Source organism: Ambystoma mexicanum, chromosome 3p (genome assembly GCF_040938575.1).
Source record: "Ambystoma mexicanum isolate Mex_15411 chromosome 3p, UKY_AmexF1_1, whole genome shotgun sequence".
In the NCBI taxonomy this organism is placed as follows: Eukaryota; Metazoa; Chordata; class Amphibia; order Caudata; family Ambystomatidae; genus Ambystoma; species Ambystoma mexicanum.
Window position 1 is genome coordinate 1,211,520,462 of NC_090925.1, and position 18,259 is coordinate 1,211,538,720.

Consider the following 18,259-nt stretch of genomic DNA (forward strand, 5'->3'; position numbering starts at 1 on the left):
ATGGCTGGATCTTTTAGGAGTTGGCGGAACATGGCTTCGCTGATAAAGCTCTTACCATTGTTCACGCACACTCGAGCGAGAACAGAGTCCTTCCCATCATTTACTTGAACAGGGATGAACAACTGCTCTCCAATTTGCTGAATATCAGCCAGGCTCTGAGCTGATTTCACATCTTTCTGGACTATAGGAGTGGGAGTTTCTGATTGTGGATTAGTAAAGAATTTCAGGGTGTTTCCTTCGAGTGTGGAATACCACTTTAAACTGGAAGGAAGGTTGATTTTCAGAAATAGAGAGGACCCCCATCACCAGTCTGTTGTCCTACCGCTATTACTGTCACGTCCGGAATTTGGTTGTTCTGGAAGTGAAATTCTACTTGGTCAGATTTTTGTTCAACTATGTGGCAGGTGCCGTTTAAACTAACATGGTTGACACTCTGTTTTCATTTTATTGGTCGGCTAGTCTTGGTCCAGAGGACCTTGTTTACACAATCTATTAGGAGTGACAACCTTCTCAGGAGGTCATTCCCTAGTAAACAAGGGGTGCCCTCTGGAGTCACTACTATGACCGGGTGTTTCACCTTGTGTCGCGCAATTTTAATGTCCAAGTCTGCAGTCCCCTCAACGGGAATTTCCTTCCCGTCAAAGTTCTGCAGTTGTCCAGGAAGAGAGGTGAGAGGAATTCGGTAATTCTCCCCCCTTCCTGCGTTTAGTTCCTCAAAGGCCCTTTTGGACAGAAGGGTAGCTTGGGATACAGTGTCCACCAGTGCCAAAATTGTACCCTGCCCCTGTACTTGAACCAGGGCATAGTATCTTCCCTCCTTCTCCTCAAGGGGGCACAGATAATGCACATTTTTGGACAACTGGTGGGCTAACTTTCTGGTTTTGGACATTGCTAGCGAAGAGAATTGGGCAGAATTCTGTGGAGAACCTTGGGAATCTGAAAGAAAAAGTTGGCAACTGGAGATCAGAGCCATTGTGGGTTCCCCTGGTTCCGGTTCTGGGCCGCCCCCCCCTTCTTGGAGGCAGTCACCAGGATGGGTTTGAACCAGGGGATTTCGGTATTGTGGGTTCTGGGATGAGATGATGGGCGGCGGTAGCTCAGTCTCCATATCTCCCCAGTCTGAATTGACATCCCTTGGGACCCATTTTTCCTTGGGAGGAGTTCCCCCATCTCTGAAGGAGAAGATCCTTTTCCCAGGATCTTCTGAGGATCCCTCTCCCTCAAATTGGAAGACCTGAACCTCCTCCACAAAGTGGGTCTGTTTGGGTCCTTTGTTTCTCCTACCTCCTCTCTGCTCCTTGGGTGGCAGACTTTCAGGGGTAGGAGATTTTGTTTCCGGTTCCTGGTTTTCCAGGGGCTGTTTACAAGTTGGGAAGGAAGCTTCCTCCAAGGCTTTACACCCCCCTTCCCCTTGTGCCTCCTCCCTGGGAACCGGTATGTTATCGGGGTGCTGCCCCCGTCATTGTTCTGGAGTACCAGGTCCAGAGTTTGGGGCATTCTGCGGTGGCACGCTCATCTGAGGGTTCTGTTGAGCCCTCAGTACGTGACCCAGATCCCGTGCCATATTTTGGACCTGGCGCTTTAACTGGGAAACCCGCTCAGGCTGATAAAGGGCTCTATTTTCTCCCCTGGGCTGATCCCGGGAAGGGTAGCTATCCCTTCTCTGGTAGTACCCCTGGTTGGGAAGATTTTGGTACCCCTCCACCCTTGGCCTCCCCTCTCCCGGATTAGGTTGTCTGGGCTCAGGGAGTTGGGGAAAGAAGGGTGGATGATTTTGGGGCTGGAAATTGGGCGGATACCTGGGGAAAAAGTTCTGCCCAGGATTTGGAGAATTTCTGCCCTCCTGTGGGAAGTTGGGAGGGAAGTTCCCTGGGTTAGGTGCTTGGCCGGATCCCCCCCCTTGGGCTGGAGGAGTCCACACATAACCCAGGATTGGTCGGTTTCCCTTATAGTGGGGACTTACATAGTCAGGGGAGCGGGAGACCCCATTTGTGGGACTACCTCCTCGACTCCCTGTCTGTGACTGGCCCGAGGGCCTTCTGGGCTGTGAATTATTAGGTGCAGGTAGGTTTTTAGGCCCCCCCATCTCCAAATCCAAAACGGGGGTGACCTTTACCTCTGCCACCTTGGCAGCAGCAGAGGTGCTGTTGGTTTTGGGATTTTTCTGGGTATTGCTTTTATTTTCTATGGGCTTCTGCACCTCATAGATCCGGGTAGCCTGTTCAATGACCCAGTCTAAAGATCTTTTCTCATGAAAATCTCTCACGAGCTGGGTCATTATATATTTGGGCAAGGCATGGAAAAATGTATTGACAAATTCTCTGCTGTCTGTGCGCACCCTTCTGGTGGTCTGCGCAAAGGCACGTTTTAGTTCTTGCACGAATTCTTGTGGGGCCTGATCCTCCCCACATTGCAAATTGTAGGCCACCCTGCGAGCCTCTTGAGGATTTCTGTGAACAGATAAATGTTTCAAGATGGCCGCCTTATAGGTGGACCATCTTAAATGATTTTGGTCCTCCAGCCCCGCAAAGAAACTGGAGTATTCTGGTGAGAAGGTCCACTTTACATATTGAATACAGCTTTGGCTGTCCTTCAAATGGAAAGTCTCCATCATTTGCTCGTAAAGCTCCAAGTGTTCCCAAACAGAATACTTGGCATTCTTGTGATAAGGCGTGATGACACTCCTTATTGCCTTTATTTGCTTCAATGGGTCCTTAAGCAAGGCCCTTTTTGCCTTATTGGCCTTTTGGGTTCGGGTAACCCTGGTCCAATCATCCTCTGACTCAGAGGCACTGCTCCCCGAGGTTCCTGTCTGATCTTCCAGGTTTTCCCGGATTCTGCGAGCCTGGGATTGGTTGGCAGAATGTGGGGACCTGGTCTCCTGTGTCCTGCGCCGTTCAGAGGAGTCTTCAGATTCCTCCTTGCTGCCAGGATTTGATGGGTACCCCTCCCACTGACCTAACTGGGCAGATGTTTTCAGGATGCCCTTAATGGGCCTATTCTCCGGGGGTTCCCCACTAAATTGCACTGTGCTTGGGTGCCCATACCCGGATGCCCGCCCATCCATTCGTGGGAGGTACTGGCCTATGAGCCCCATGCTTCTGGCTGGATAGTAATCTGCCATCCCTGTGGCCCGGTGCTCATGTGCGCCAGGGGACATGTGGGTGGCAGAGTCCAGGGACTGAGAGAGATAAAGGCCTCTGGTACTAGGGCTCCTGAGGTTATGCTCAGGAGTTTCCCTTTCCCAGCGAACCTGGTCTCTATCCGCCCCTGCTCCCTGTTGCAATGCAAGAGCCTGCGCTTTCAGTTCCTCAGTTAAGGCCCTTTTTGACTCCATCAGTCTCTCCTGCATCGCTACCTGTTGTTGGAGCCTATCATTGTGCTGGCAGAGAGCCTCATTCTCTCTCTGCGTTTCCTGATTGGTCCTGCAGCACTGGGCCAGTCTTTGCTGCAGGAGGGTTACCTCCTGAGCTGTGTCCCTATTGGCCTGCTCCTGTCTTGCCAGAGCCTCCTCCACCCTCCTGGTGTGCTCTAGCAAGTCCTGGTGTTCTTTTTGGAGGTCACCCAGTCCCTGGCGGGCCAGGTGATTTTCTTCCATTTTTCTTCTTAAGTGGCAGACTTCCTGGCCTAAAGTGTCCCTTTCTTGACCAAGAGCTTGAATTTGTGACGCCAGGTCGTCCCTTTGCCTTTGGAAGGAACCAGCTTTCTGGCGCTCCTGATCAAACTCTGCCTGGGTATCCAGGTCTTTCAGGATCAGTTTATTGCTCTCCTCTTTCTCTCTGTCTAGTTGGATTTGCAGGGTGGCTACCTGCTCTGTGCATGCCCTGTTGAAATTGATCTGTTGCTCCAGCTTTTTCTGGCTCTGCAGTAGGGAGTCCAAACTGTCTTGGCGTTCCTTCTGCAAAGCCAGAATTCTGGTATCCTGGTCTGTCTTTTCCTGTTGCAGTATATCCATGTCCTCTTTTATTTTAATGATATACTGCCTACTATCTGTCTTGATATTGGGCAAAATCTTCCTCGGGGCCAGCCCTTTGAGAGCAAAAATACCCAATTCAGCCCAAAATACAGGTTCTATTGTGCTGAGCAGTGATCTCATGCTAGTGACAAATGACACCCTCAAAGTGTTAGCATATTTATTCTAAGCAGTGAATTTCATATACATTTGGGATTCAAGTTAGAGAATATTACAAAGCATAAAACAAAGAGCAATGCAAAATATAGTGAAACATGGAACTTAGATAAACATAGAGAAACATAGAGAAATATAGAGAAACATAGAGAAACACAGTCTTACGTCCCTTAATCTCAGCCCTGGGAGACCTGGGTTTCTCATAGAAAAACAAGGCTGGAGGACACCGTGAGAGCCAATTCCGGGCACCTGACTGTACACGAATCAAGTCCACAGGCGATCTCCCCCTGATCCATGTGTGCATGGATATTTTATAATCTCTTGCTGTCAGTCACCATGACGCACAGTTCCAGAACTTTCCCTGTGCAACTGGCTCATGGAAAAAACCCAGCTCTCTCTGAGATGCTCCCTGCTCGCTCCTACCCCCTCCCTTGTTCCCATCTGCGCTGGCTGAGGAATGTCTTATCAGTACCTTCCCAGAGAAAAGGAAGATTAGCTTGGAGCCAGGGCTACCGTTAGTGAGGCTGAATATTCTAAGGGAAGCAGCGATGTATTAACCCCATCTGCAAGCTCTAAAAGGCATGCACTCATAGCTTAGTGTTTATAGCGCTTAAGACTGGCTATCTAAGCGCTATATAGGTGCCATGATGTTCCAAACACTCCAAAAACCTATTAGCTACATAGCTAGGGGCCCTCCCTGCCTGTCTATCAACAATGCTTAATTTGACCTATTTCATACTAGGCCTGCATATTCCTTGTAGCTCACTACTGCATAATGGAAGTGCTACAACAGACTACTGTCAGCATTTTTAGCACATACTTTGAATACACTATTGGCTTTCAGCGGCTAATGCTGTCATCTAAAGCCCTGATTGGCAAGGTTGCAATTTCGTGTATCACTACATTCCACCCCTATTCAACGTTTGTGCGACAAATGCTGACTAATACCTATCAATATAGTATTTAGTGCAGTGATAAAGACCTTGGGGCTTTGCAAGAGGTTTAAGCAAACTATCTTATAGTGGTTAGTTAGCGTGGCATGCAAGGTAAAACACTACCTAAACAAAAATGTACACAAAGTGAACAGTGACATATACCCTTGCCAAAACCTGGCCTACACAAAAAATACCTACACCAAGTGAACATGGACATTTACTCTAGCCAAAACATGGCCTACACAAAAATACCTAAATCAATTTTGTATAACTGATTGTCAGTTAAAAAGCAGCATGCAGTTAAAATGTCAAGGCAATCCAGTGTAGTCTAATCTACAATGCACTATTGCATTTATGTATGGTTACCAATTCTAAAACCTGGCAGCCTTTCACCCTAAGGGCCTACCCTCCCCCTGATCCCAGGGCATTCAAGCGTGACTATGGGCTGTGTGACTAGACACTTCCCCCAGGTAGGTGGAACCCAACCAGAAACCATCTAATTTCGTGAACAAGGTGAACCCATGGGCACCAGGTTGTCTAAATAAAAACAATTCTACTAATTTACATCAAAGCATGGCATGTGTTATTCATGCAATCAAAAAGCAAGCAATTCAATCCATATGTATGCTGGTAACTGTAGCTCTGCGTGCCAGTGTGTGGAGGATGGTTGCCCCCACCCAGTAAAAAGCCAACACCTGCTGATTTAACAATGTTTGCCATACAATGCATCGTGTGTATTTAGCAGTCTTGTTGACCTGCCCTATGGCAGACAAAAATGTCTTCATGTCTAAAATTCTGTCATCTTCAATTGGCTGTCAATACTTGTAGCAGTGCTGGGCATATCAATGGGCCCCACTAGGCCAGAAGTTCTATAGCAGAGCTGGCATCAGAACCCATAGTGGCTAGCTTATTGTGCACAGTTTCTATGTCACAAGCATATAAAGCTCCTGCAATTAATGAATCTAGCTCCCTAGCTACGCGCACTCTAGTGATGGGCCATAGAAATGGACTCCATTTGTAGCAGCTTGGTAGTACTAAGGAAACATTGCCTCATGATAAATCTATGTCTAAGTGTAGCACTGTAATAATGAAGGTGTGCATTACCAGTCTACAATTTACATGTTGTCTTACCACTGGAAAATCTAACAGGTTCACAGTGTCTACCTTCTGTGACTTGGAGAATACCCTTCTTCAAGTGGGATATCTACCATATACAATATTAACTTTAGCCACAAACACCATACTACTATCCGGCAGTGGCTGTTTCATCACACCATGGAAAAAATTCATTTAGTCAAGTTATAGTTCATTAAATCTTGGCGAGAACACTCGCTGCAGTTCTTGGTCAGAAAAACATCACATTAGACAAATTAAACAAATGGTATCCATTCAGTGACAAAAGATGCCTGACAATGTGCCAGGCCAGTACACTAGCAATTCCATGTGGATACTCATTTGTAGCGCTTTTCCAAAGAATTATTCCAAATGTTTACAATCAAAAGGTGACTCTTTGCATTAGTGTGCTGGAGACAGCTGTCCCCACAAAAACATGAAACTGGTTGGTTTAACAAAAAACCGTGTCACACTCTGTGTCATAAAATCAAACATCAAGTCAGTCATGGTTTCATTTACCTGCCTTAAGCTGGCTGTAAAAGTATCCAGTGTTTCAAAGATTACCATTTCAAATTATAGCTCATACACTTGGCAGCATTACTTCAATTAAGAATCTTAACCTACGCACAGGTGACTTTGATGTGCGCACTCATCTTATCTCAAAATTAATTACACTCCTGCTTGCATAATTCTGCTGCCCCAACAGTTCATAAATCATTCTCCTGCCTACGTGCAATGTAGAATATTTTTTTTTTTCAAAAAACAAAACATCTCTGGTTAAAGCCATTCAGTTGGAAGAGTAAAACCATTTGGTTTTTTCAGATTCATCTCAACAGTGCATTTAAAAACCATTTTTCAATGTGTTAGCATTCAATTGCTGTGTCACACAGCTGTATGTGGTGCCTGATGTTACAGTCCACAATTCATTGTCCATAGTCCTTTAAACAAGAAAGGGCAAAACATGTCATTTAAATGTGTAGCATCAAATACTTGATAATTAGCCAAGTCTGCACCGTGCCAGTTCAGCAAAAGTTATTACTCTGTTGGACACTATTCGCAGGTTACAGCATTGAGTGCGGTGCAGGGCACGTTAAAGTTGAAATAGCATGTCGCAGTGGCTCGCTTTCTCTGAGAATGCGTCTGACCCTTCTTTGATCAGTGTCACCCACAAACTGCATATTCACTTTCTGATATTGTAAAATGTCTTGTTGTGCTTTGCCTAGGCAAAATACAAACAGAAATGTTAGGATGTCATCAAAACTTCAATATCAGCGTTATCCACCCCTTCCCCTAATACCACCCCCATCTTCAAAAAGTCTCATCAGGTAACTACACACTTTGTCATTGCTACTGCAATTATTTATCACCTTTCTGCATGTTTCTGGGGGCTTATTTACACTCAACCATACGGGGTGTAACTGCCTAATCACAAACTCATTTGTGCAATGCAATCATAGCTGGTCAATGGTACCTCAGACTGATCTGTGCTTTTACAAAGCCATATAGTAAGTACCCAGGTCGCACAATGCTTTTCTTTTTCACCAAAGCGATCACCAATGCCAGGCGCCAACTTGCTTCCAGTGTCTCATGATCTTGGTTCAGTTTGCCCTGCTGGCATCACTCCATTTTTCAAAGGTAAAGTCTTTCAGTCCAATACCGCTTACAGTTGTACAAGCAGCTTTGTTTATTTATCTTTCTTTTCTTAGCAGTGTCTTTTCAAGCCTCTGGTTTTTTCACTTGTCATTTTTTCAAAGGGCGTTTGCTGTTTTTGAACCACCCCTTTGAGTGCGATAGTCTAAGCCAGTTTCTTTTGTTGCTTCAACAAATCATTCATTCTTGCACTAAGCCGTGTGGCTTCTGGATCATGGCTAATGTGCAGTGTTCATGTTGTACTTCAAAGCCCCGCTCTACATGTTGTCTCTTGCAAACCGGCTAAGCACTTTTGTCAGTTTTGCTTCCATCTGGAATGCCATAATGTCTTTGTCAGTTACTCCATCCCCTGGCAATGTAGCTTGCAGTTTGCCAGATGTGTATTTTCTCTTCTCAAAGCGCCTAGAGGTTTCTTCTCCAGTGCACAGCGCTTTACTTCAGTTCACATCACATGGAGCATTGGAATGCAGCTTGCACAGCAATAGCGTTTCACTTCACTTCACATCACATCACATGGGAATGCGGTTTGCACAGTAATGTCTGTTGGAATGGGCAGCTGTCTTTTCTTGGCCCATTCACAGATGCATAGGTAAATGTTCAGATGTGATGTGCCCGTCTGCCATCCTGCATGAAGCCTTTGCTCCGTACCACAGTTTACTGGGCAAATTCTTTACTTTTTGAACAGCTCTCTGTTTTTGCTCCCCCTTCCTCAGGAATGCAGGCATGTTTATCTTTCGTGTGCACCTGGCAGCGCCATGAGCACGCAGCTTATCTCTTTTGCCTATAACTCTTATACTGTGGCGGCTTCACTCGTTTCAGACAATTCATCCAGATTAACTCTTTCTTGTACTGTTTCTGCTTTTGTTTGCCTTCACGCACCTCGCCCAAGACAGCTTCAAGGCACAAGCTCTGCACACACAGCAAGACTCTTGTTTTTCAAAAGCGGCACTTTTCTTGTCATTTTTCTACTCCATGTAATTTTGCAAAATGTCAAAGCGTCTTTTTTTTTCTTGTAATGTGCGATCTTTCAAGAGAACTCACAACCCATTAAATCTTTGTGCTATCCTATCACACACAGATGTTTCATTCTGTTGTACCATTGCCAAACTATAACCACTCAGTTCAGTGCATTTAAAAATAAAAATGCCAATGTTTAGTGCAGCTCCCCTGCACGTTTTTTTTTCTGCAAGAACAACCCACACTCTATTGCTTGTGGGCTGTTTAATGTGTCAACAACATTTTTCCCCATGTATCACAGTCAACAGGACACTATTTCCAAATCATACATCACTTATAAGGCAACAGCACAAATCCATGGCATAGCATGGGGACAGTCAAAAATACTCCAGGGGCAATTTAGAAAAATATAAATTGTTTTTCCCCCCAACCATTGCAAACTGATTCTGCAATTTCAAATCAGTACACAAAAATCGAAAATCCAAATAACATTCACTCACTTTCCTTTTTAAGTGAGTCTCTCACCCAATATAAGCATGGCACAGCCTAAAATGCAATATAACCATTTAGTGTGTTTCCTTTAAACAGAATTTGCCACCATTAGCACATGGAATTTTACAGTTGCCAAAAGAAAGAAAAAACTCTTTAGGCTCTCAGCACAGATGTTACTCATTCTCCTAAGCATGGCTCATTCCCCTTCAGGAATGCCAACACTCAAAAGCATACATAAAAAAAAACGAACCTTCGCCTCCGAACATTACAGCCCCCACTCGCTAGCACACTGGGGCTGAGTCAATGGTTAAATCACTATTCACAATTTGCATGTCAAATCCCTGCAATTATTTTTTTTTTCCTGCCCTCATGACAGAATAGAGATGAGAACTCCGTCTCATTATGCATTCCAAATTACAACTTTAAACTTGGGAAACCACATGATAAAATTCTTTTTCTAATTGAGCATACATCTTTCTTAACCATTCATCGGAGTGCTTTAAACAAAGCCATTTCCCGCTCGTTTATTGCCTTGTACTCCCTGGCACCAATCCCATGCAATAAGTCAGTCACGACTGATTTACTGAAGGGAGTCTTAACCACACAAGCTATCGGCCACGGCAAACCGACACAACATTGCTGCCTTTTGAAGTCTCAGAGCTGCAGTGAGACCATCAAGGAAATGCGACAGCCTGCTCCCCACTCTACACTGTGTTCTCTCACACCATTTGTCATGTCAGCATGGCACTGCTCTTCACAAATCCCACAAAGCTGCCACCAAATGTCTTGATATTGGGCAAAATCTTCCTCGGGGCCAGCCCTTTGAGAGCAAAAATACCCAATTCAGCCCAAAATACAGGTTCTATTGTGCTGAGCAGTGATCTCATGCTAGTGACAAATGACACCCTCAAAGTTTTAGCATATTTATTCTAAGCAGTGAATTTCATATACATTTGGGATTCAAGTTAGAGAATATTACAAAGCATAAAACAAAGAGCAATGCAAAATATAGTGAAACATGGAACTTAGATAAACATAGAGAAACATAGAGAAATATAGAGAAACATAGAGAAACACAGTCTTACGTCCCTTAATCAGCCCTGGGAGACCTGGGTTTTTCATAAGCTAGCTGTAAAACAAGCCCCGCTCATAGAAAAACAAGGCTGGAGGACACCGTGAGAGCCAATTCCGGGCACCTGACTGTACACGAATCAAGTCCACAGGCGATCTCCCCCTGATCCATGTGTGCATGGATATTTTATAATCTCTTGCTGTCAGTCACCATGACGCACAGTTCCAGAACTTTCCCTGTGCAACTGGCTCATGGAAAAAACCCAGCTCTCTCTGAGATGCTCCCTGCTCGCTCCTACCCCCTCCCTTGTTCCCATCTGCGCTGGCTGAGGAATGTCTTATCAGTACCTTCCCAGAGAAAAGGAAGATTAGCTTGGAGCCAGGGCTACCGTTAGTGAGGCTGAATATTCTAAGGGAAGCAGCGATGTATTAACCCCATCTGCAAGCTCTAAAAGGCATGCACTCATAGCTTAGTGTTTATAGCGCTTAAGACTGGCTATCTAAGCGCTATATAGGTGCCATGATGTTCCAAACACTCCAAAAACCTATTAGCTACATAGCTAGGGGCCCTCCCTGCCTGTCTATCAACAATGCTTAATTTGACCTATTTCATACTAGGCCTGCATATTCCTTGTAGCTCACTACTGCATAATGGAAGTGCTACAACAGACTACTGTCAGCATTTTTAGCACATACTTTGAATACACTATTGGCTTTCAGCGGCTAATGCTGTCATCTAAAGCCCTGATTGGCAAGGTTGCAATTTCGTGTATCACTACACTATCATTTTCTGACTCCTGGCTCCCCTGCAGCCTCTGCTCAGAGGAGACCAGGTCAGATTGGACCTTCTCTAACGCCATCTGTCGCTTATTCGCCAGATCTTGGCTTTCAGTACATTTATCCTGCATGTCTCCCATATATAGGTACAGGTATGCCGCTATCCTAACCATCTTGTCTTGTTCATCCTTAGCTTTAGGAGCCATGTATAGTTCACTCAGGGCCACATGTAAGGGACCCTGATCTCTCCATATATCTGACCCTGTTTCAGTGACCTGTTGCGTGATGGCCTGCAACCAGACCATGCGGTCCTGGTGAGTCCACTCACCTCTCACAAATAACTTATGTAAGAAGTGTTCTCTGGCTATTTTCATGTCTACTAAGGTCGTCATTCTAGAGATTGGTCTCTGTCCTAACTTACAGAAGTTTGTATGTTATTTTTGCAAAACAGACCTTTTCCTTAGAGCGTTCCTTTGAGGAGTGCTTTACAGCGTAACACAGCGTGGTGATCCGACCAGATATGTGTATCTGGTCAGCTGGCACGCTGTATTAATCTGCACAAGTCATAGATCTAACCCAAACGTCCGGCTCGAGCCCCCAATTTGTAAGGGGATTCAATCCAGCACTACAGCTAAGCCAATGCCTAGTCTGGGATACTGAATGGAAACCCTTATTGATATATCTTTATGTCCAGTTCATGAGTTCTGGATGACTACCCCTATATAACACCCCTCTTTTGGAATCCCCCTGACCCCACTGAACCAAGAAGTAGTTCTGTTTTGCAAGTTAAAAGGTTTATTTGAGAATTTAAACAATATATATATATATATATATATCACACTTTATAATAAATTAATAATTGAATATCACACTTAATCTGAGCAGTAATCTATAATGGATAGTCTGGCACTAGCACACTTCTTTATAATCAATGATGAGTGGTTATAGGATGGATAAGATAGCAACAATACTTTTATGGTTTCAAATGGATGCAAGGTGGAATGAAATGCAGTACAGAAAATAACTTGGTAGGATTTCAGCAAAAGACAATGTAATCACTTTCTTGGACAATTCACCCACCCCTTAATGCAATGTATGGAGATGAATAGAATGGGACTCAGTTCTTAGGAATGCAATCAAATAGAGTTCAGTTCAATTCCCCCCCAGCAGCTTATACAACAGATAGGAGTTTTGAAACACAGACCCAAGTGCTTTGAATATGGTGACAATGCAGTGAGAAATATGCTGAAAATGCTTTTAATTCCCTTCACGAGGTTCAGGGTGAGTGGTATCTAGTTGATATTAGTCCAGGATCACTCTAGCAATGATTCAGGGATGGTTCTTAAGAGGTAAACGAAATTTAGTAGTTCAGGCAAAAGCAGCTATCTTTTTACAAGTAAAGAAATCGGGCCAAATCGCAAATAGTGGCAAAGTTCGCGGGTGCGAGAATCGTGATTATGGAGAAAGTATAAGGAGTAGGAAGTCGGTTCTAGGCTCGTTGAAAAGCGGAGATTCTAAGCTTTCAGAGGAAAGTTAAACCAAGTTCCTAGCCCAAACGGTTCCAGAGATAGGGACAATTAAATAAAGGTAGTTTTTCAGATTTGAAATTTTAAAAGTTCAAAGCGACAGGTTATACAGCTTGCAGCTAGAAAATGACAGGTGACAGCTTTGCAAATGAAAGGTGACAGTTAGGAGGCAGTTCTGGTTAGATTAAAATAGTTTGGATTAGATGATTTTAACTAAGAGATTGGTTCTGCACAGTTCTGCTAGGTACTCACAATATATTTTTGAATTAGGCCTCCCCACGGATCTGGTCAGGTTTTGGACTGGACTCCGGTTCTGGTCTCGGCACTTCACATTGATCTTGCTCAGCTCTGCTCTGCTGGTCTAGCCTCTCTGGATTCTGGATACTGCTCTGCTTTCTGGGTACTGCTACAGGTTCTGGAGATTGATGGATTTGAAGTCTGGATCTCTGGATGTTGTATGGTCCGGCAGCATGCTCCGCAGCAAATGGAATTGAATGTCCTCTCTAGCTTCCAGTGGCTCTTTTTATGTCTTTTGAAAGTGGGTGTGTGTGCAGCATCACTAGCCAGCCCCTCTTTCAACTTGTCATTGGCCCAATTCTCCCCTCTCCCATGATTGGGGAAGGAACTATGAGTCAGAGTGATGCTGTAGGTTTTATGGGTCAGAGGATCCTCGCCTGGTCAGTTTGCCCACAAATCTATATTTGACCTAAAGACATATTTCATAGATGCACAGTGGTTTGAAATTACATGTACATATTACCTATCACATGAGGTAGTCTCTGTCCCAAATCTGCTCTTCATGAGGGCTTGCATTCAGAAACGGCAACATTTCCGATTTTAGTGGGTTATGCAACCTTGGTTCTGCATTAAAAATTATACACATATACACGGCCTGTCCATACATACTCCAGTAAATTCCCATGTCTCTAGCTTAAACACAGAGTCTGTAGTATCCATAAATAGCGGGGTTTTGCCCCAGAACATCACACAAATTCCCAACGCCTCTGAAAATGTGCACAGAAAAATCACAAGAATTATGGTATCATTTAAATAATTTTGACAAGTGTGTTAACCATGAGTTATACATCTTTCTTAAAATCATATTCTGGCCAACAGGGGTGTGTCTTCACAGGTCACATGGTGTAGAAACCAGTTTATCCAGTTTCTGCCAAGCTCAGAGACCCTGCACCTCCCAGCTTCTGCCAAGAGGAAACTATTTTACGGTCCCCTAATAAAACATCTGCCTGGGCCCTGGAAGGCCCATTGTTCAAGAGGAAGCCATTTATGGCCTCCCCCCAATAAACGCTCTGCCTGGGCCCAGGACAGGCCTTTGTTCAACTCCCTGTAGCTGCTCCACCCCTAATCTAATCAGAGAGGTGACAACTCCTTTTGGCAAGGGGAAGAGTGGCTGAGCAGGTTTTAACTCCTGTGGGGGTAGATGTCAGGCAGAATTCAGTTCCTTAAGCCAGGCCCCAGCTAATGTCACTTCTAGTTACCCAGTTTTCTGCATTCAAATAAACTAACATTTTTTACACATGCAGCTAGAATGCTGATTCTAAGTTCAAAACTATGACATTTTAACAGTTACAAACTATGTGACACTCAAAAGTAGGTCACTCAGTTAATTTAAACATTTCGATTTTGGTGGTTTTAATCCAGTGTCAGTTAGGCTGCTGACATGCAAAGCTCAGCCAGTTTTGTTGTGAACATTGTTTTGGGCTCTTCATCTTCCCAGATTTAGTATGCACACATACTTCATTCTGCCAGATGTCCGCTGGTGTTCAGTGAGATTTTTGGATGTGTTGCAATGTTTGAAAATAGGCATTTTGAGCTGGCATTCATAGAAACAAAAGGTGATTTTAAAGTGAGGTTTTTCCTTTGGCACACATTTCACTCATGGCACCCCGGCCCATCCTGCTCGCACTGGTGGGTGGCAAGTTAGGCAACCATTTTAGTGTGCACAAACTGCGTGGTTCTCCTGGATTTTGGCGCACATGTGGGCTTTTTTGCCATCTTGGATTTTCTAAGCCCACAGCACCAAATGTTGCAGCATGATAGCTCAAACGTGGGTCAGGACCCCCAACACAACACAGCCCCACGCTGGTGGAACCAAAGACCTTTCTGTCCCAAGCATCTAGTCATTTTCTTTCCCTATCAGGGGGCAAATAAGGAAAGGATGTGGTTTTTATACTTGCCGTGGCAGCCTGTATAACCAAGCTCTCCTGTGATGCATGGGCCGATAGGAAATTCAGTTCTGAGGGTGCTGGTCTGAGCTTTTTTGCCTGGTCCTGGTTGACTATTCAGAGTGAGGCCGACTCAGACCAGAATCCTAGGACTGCTGCCTCTATCACCTGATTGAAAGGCAATAGGGTTTCCTTCTTTGGGCCCTCAACCAGAATGTCGGTCAGCTCAAATTGAACCTTGGGGCGGGATGGTGCAGACAGTACCAAGGTATCTGTATCATGATCTCTGCTTCCAAAAGATCAGAACTTGCCCAACTCCCTTGGAAGCAGACCCATAACCCCGGTTCCGAGTGCCAGCCAGTCCCAATTGGGACCTTTTGGACCCTGTCCTGGCGCCAGTGGCACCAGGCTCATAAAGATGCCCAGTCCCAGCGCTGGAAGCGCCGGGCTTATAATGCTTGGGTGGACTTACCTGCAGCAGACCATGCTGCTTACTTACCTGCCAGTTGAACCCCTGATCCTCTTCTGTTTGGGACTACTTTTCCTGTTGGGTGGGGCAGGAGCCACTCCCTAGGTTCAGAACACTGGAACTCTTCTGGAAAGCAGGAACTCTTTTCTTACCTAGGCGTGGCTGTGGAAGGAGACACCTAAGCACTACAGGAGGCTATTTAAACCACACCCGATGGATGAATCTTGCTTTGCGTTATTCTGCATTCTCTGCAGCAGAACGCTCATCGTGTCTTCTGCTTCTGATCCTGGGCCTAAGGGAACAAAGGCTTACCATCCTGGAATCCAGTCTTCAGCAGCACCTGTAAAGACAAAGAAAGAACAGGTTATCACTACGGTCTTCAGTGGCAGCGCATCTCTTACCTGGTCCATCGGCTGTCACCAACGCCTCACGCTGCATTCTGGCATCTGAAAGACAAAGGCTTACCTACTCTTCGCATGCTCAGGAGGTCTTCGCACTGCATTCCGGCATCTGAAAGACAAAAGCTTACCAGCTCTTCGCACGCTCCGGAGGCCTTCGGCGCTGCATCCCGCATCTGAAAGACAAAAGAAGGTGCGTTTAAAGACATTGGGCAACTTTATAACTCACGTGCCATTACTCCTTCCCACGCCGAATCCAGTGGGTATTCCAGCACCCTTCAGCTTCTCTAAAGCTCCGAACTTGTACCTGCAAGATAAAAGGGACAGTTAGTGCGCATCGTGAAGCAGGCTATAAGCGCTTACTTACGTGCTTCCAGGCGCTTCTATTCCTCACGCGGGTTCGATCCTCAACTCTCATCAGCCCGCCATCCGCCATCGCCGGAACCCTGCAAAACAAGAGATATCATTACAAAAGACTTTTAAGACATTTGAAGTGCCCAGAACTTACCGTTCGTGCAGTTAACGACGGACAGCAGTCCTCTGAGGTCAAGAGGCCTACACCCTTATCCAGTGAAGAAACTGGTTACGGCACCCTGCCCCGAGGCAGATGGAGAGCTCAGCGTTCACTTACCTAAGGTGAGGGTGTTAACCTTTGGGGTTCTACAGGAGAAGAGAAAGGGAAGAGGAGAGAGGCACCCAATAACCCCAGTTCATTAATCCCATATTTTCTATCTGCAGACATCTTACTGTTCGAGTCAGACATACAGTGCACAGAGGTCCAGCCCAAAGAGCCAACCGTGTGTTACACATCATCTTTGAAGATACGGAATTCACCCAGTCAAGACCAGCGCCTCTGCGGGAATCAGGTGAGCGTTACAGAACGCAAAGCCTATCGCAAAACTCCCACCCAGGCGCTATGGAAACCTCGGATACCGACCAGCTAGCCCAGTTACTTGGGGAACTAAGAGCAGAAGTGCATGCAGCCCGTCAGGAAACGAATGCTCTAAGAAGGGAACTGATTATTTCCAAGGAGCGAACAGATGATCTCGCTAGACAATTGCTACAGTCACAAGCCGGACAAACTCCGTTACCCGCATCAGGGGCAAATCTTCCTTCAACATCCTCTACGAACCCCAGATCAACCTACCTGGGAATGTACCTCTGGCTCCGCCCGAATGATTTTCTGGTGACCCAAAGAGGTTTGCAGTATTTATTAATCAGTGCCGGTTGCACTTCTTATGCCGGCCAGCAGCCTTTCCAACTGATCAAGCTAAGGTAGCTTTCGTGCTTTCGTACCTTAGTGGCAATGCGGCAGACTGGTCGATCCCTCTAGTTAATCAAGATGATCCGGTACTCCATGATTTTCAAGCTTTTCAGCTCAGTATGGAAAAACTGTTTGCAAGACATTCACAGGGGCAGGCCTTGGACAATGAGCTCCTTTCATTGCGACAGGGTAATCAAGACCTTTTGGCTTATATTGCGTCTTTCAACAGACTGATTGTGGAAACTCGATGGCCTGAGGACAAAAGGATTACGCTGTTTTATAGAGGTCTGCGTGGAGAGCTCAAAGATGTGTTAGCCCAAGTAGTGAATCCCCCGCAAGACTGTTCGGACTATATTGACTTAGTCGTTCAAATTGACCACAGACTGCAGAACAGGAAGGCCGATCGTTCCAAGTTTGATGCTCGAGTATTTTCCAAACCACCAACTCCTACCAAAGGAGTAGACTCCGGGGAACCCATGCAAATAGGGGGCCTGAAAGGACCACTAACACAAAAGGAGCGGGAAAGGAGAAAACAGCTGCAATTATGCCTCTATTGCGGAAACTCGGGGCACTTTCTTCCAGACTGTCCGGTGAAACCAGCCAAGAAGGCAGTAGGAGCTGCAGTTACCAGGGTCACAAACTCTGAGCAGGGAAACGACCTCGCCCGACAAGAATAGAGGTCCTCTTGCCGAGTGTTAAAACCAGTTCCGTGACCTCGCATTTCGTGATACCTATGGTCCTCATTAGCCCTGAACATCCGGATCGATTACATGCGATTGAAGCTTACGTCGACAGCGGTGCCATCGGCAATTATGTGGATCATGAAATGGTTTTGAGGATGAATCTGACCCTTTGTCCAAAGGCTGTAAAGGACGTCATTACTACGGTGGATGGTACGGAGATAGCCTCCGGACCAGTAACGCATACCACCCAAGAAGTGATGCTAGTAAGTCAAGATGGACACCATGAGAAGATCGTGTTCGATGTGATCAAGGCCCCTCAGTTCCAGATTATTCTAGGAATTCCTTGGTTAGAGAAGCACAATCCTCAGATCGATTGGCGAGCAAGAACGGTTCAGTTTCCAGAATGTGTCTCTACTTGTCACCCTCGACCTGGTGTTGCACTGGCAGCAATTTCCTCGGAGGCTCCTCAGTTACCTCCTGAATACCTAGAATTCCAAGATGTTTTCCGGAAGGATCAGGCTAACTCTCTACCTCCTCATAGGTCTTATGACTGCCAGATAGACCTGATACCTGGATCTACTCCTCCTTGTAGTAGAATTTATGCCCTCACCG

General features: G+C 45.5%; 1 protein-coding gene across 2 annotated transcripts in view; it reads left to right on the plus strand.

Annotated features, from left to right (window-relative positions):
* Positions 1-18,259, plus strand: part of LOC138581368 (formin-J-like) — a 1,098,959-nt gene that overhangs the window by 968,279 nt on the left and 112,421 nt on the right. The gene's annotated exons all lie outside the window — the stretch shown is intronic.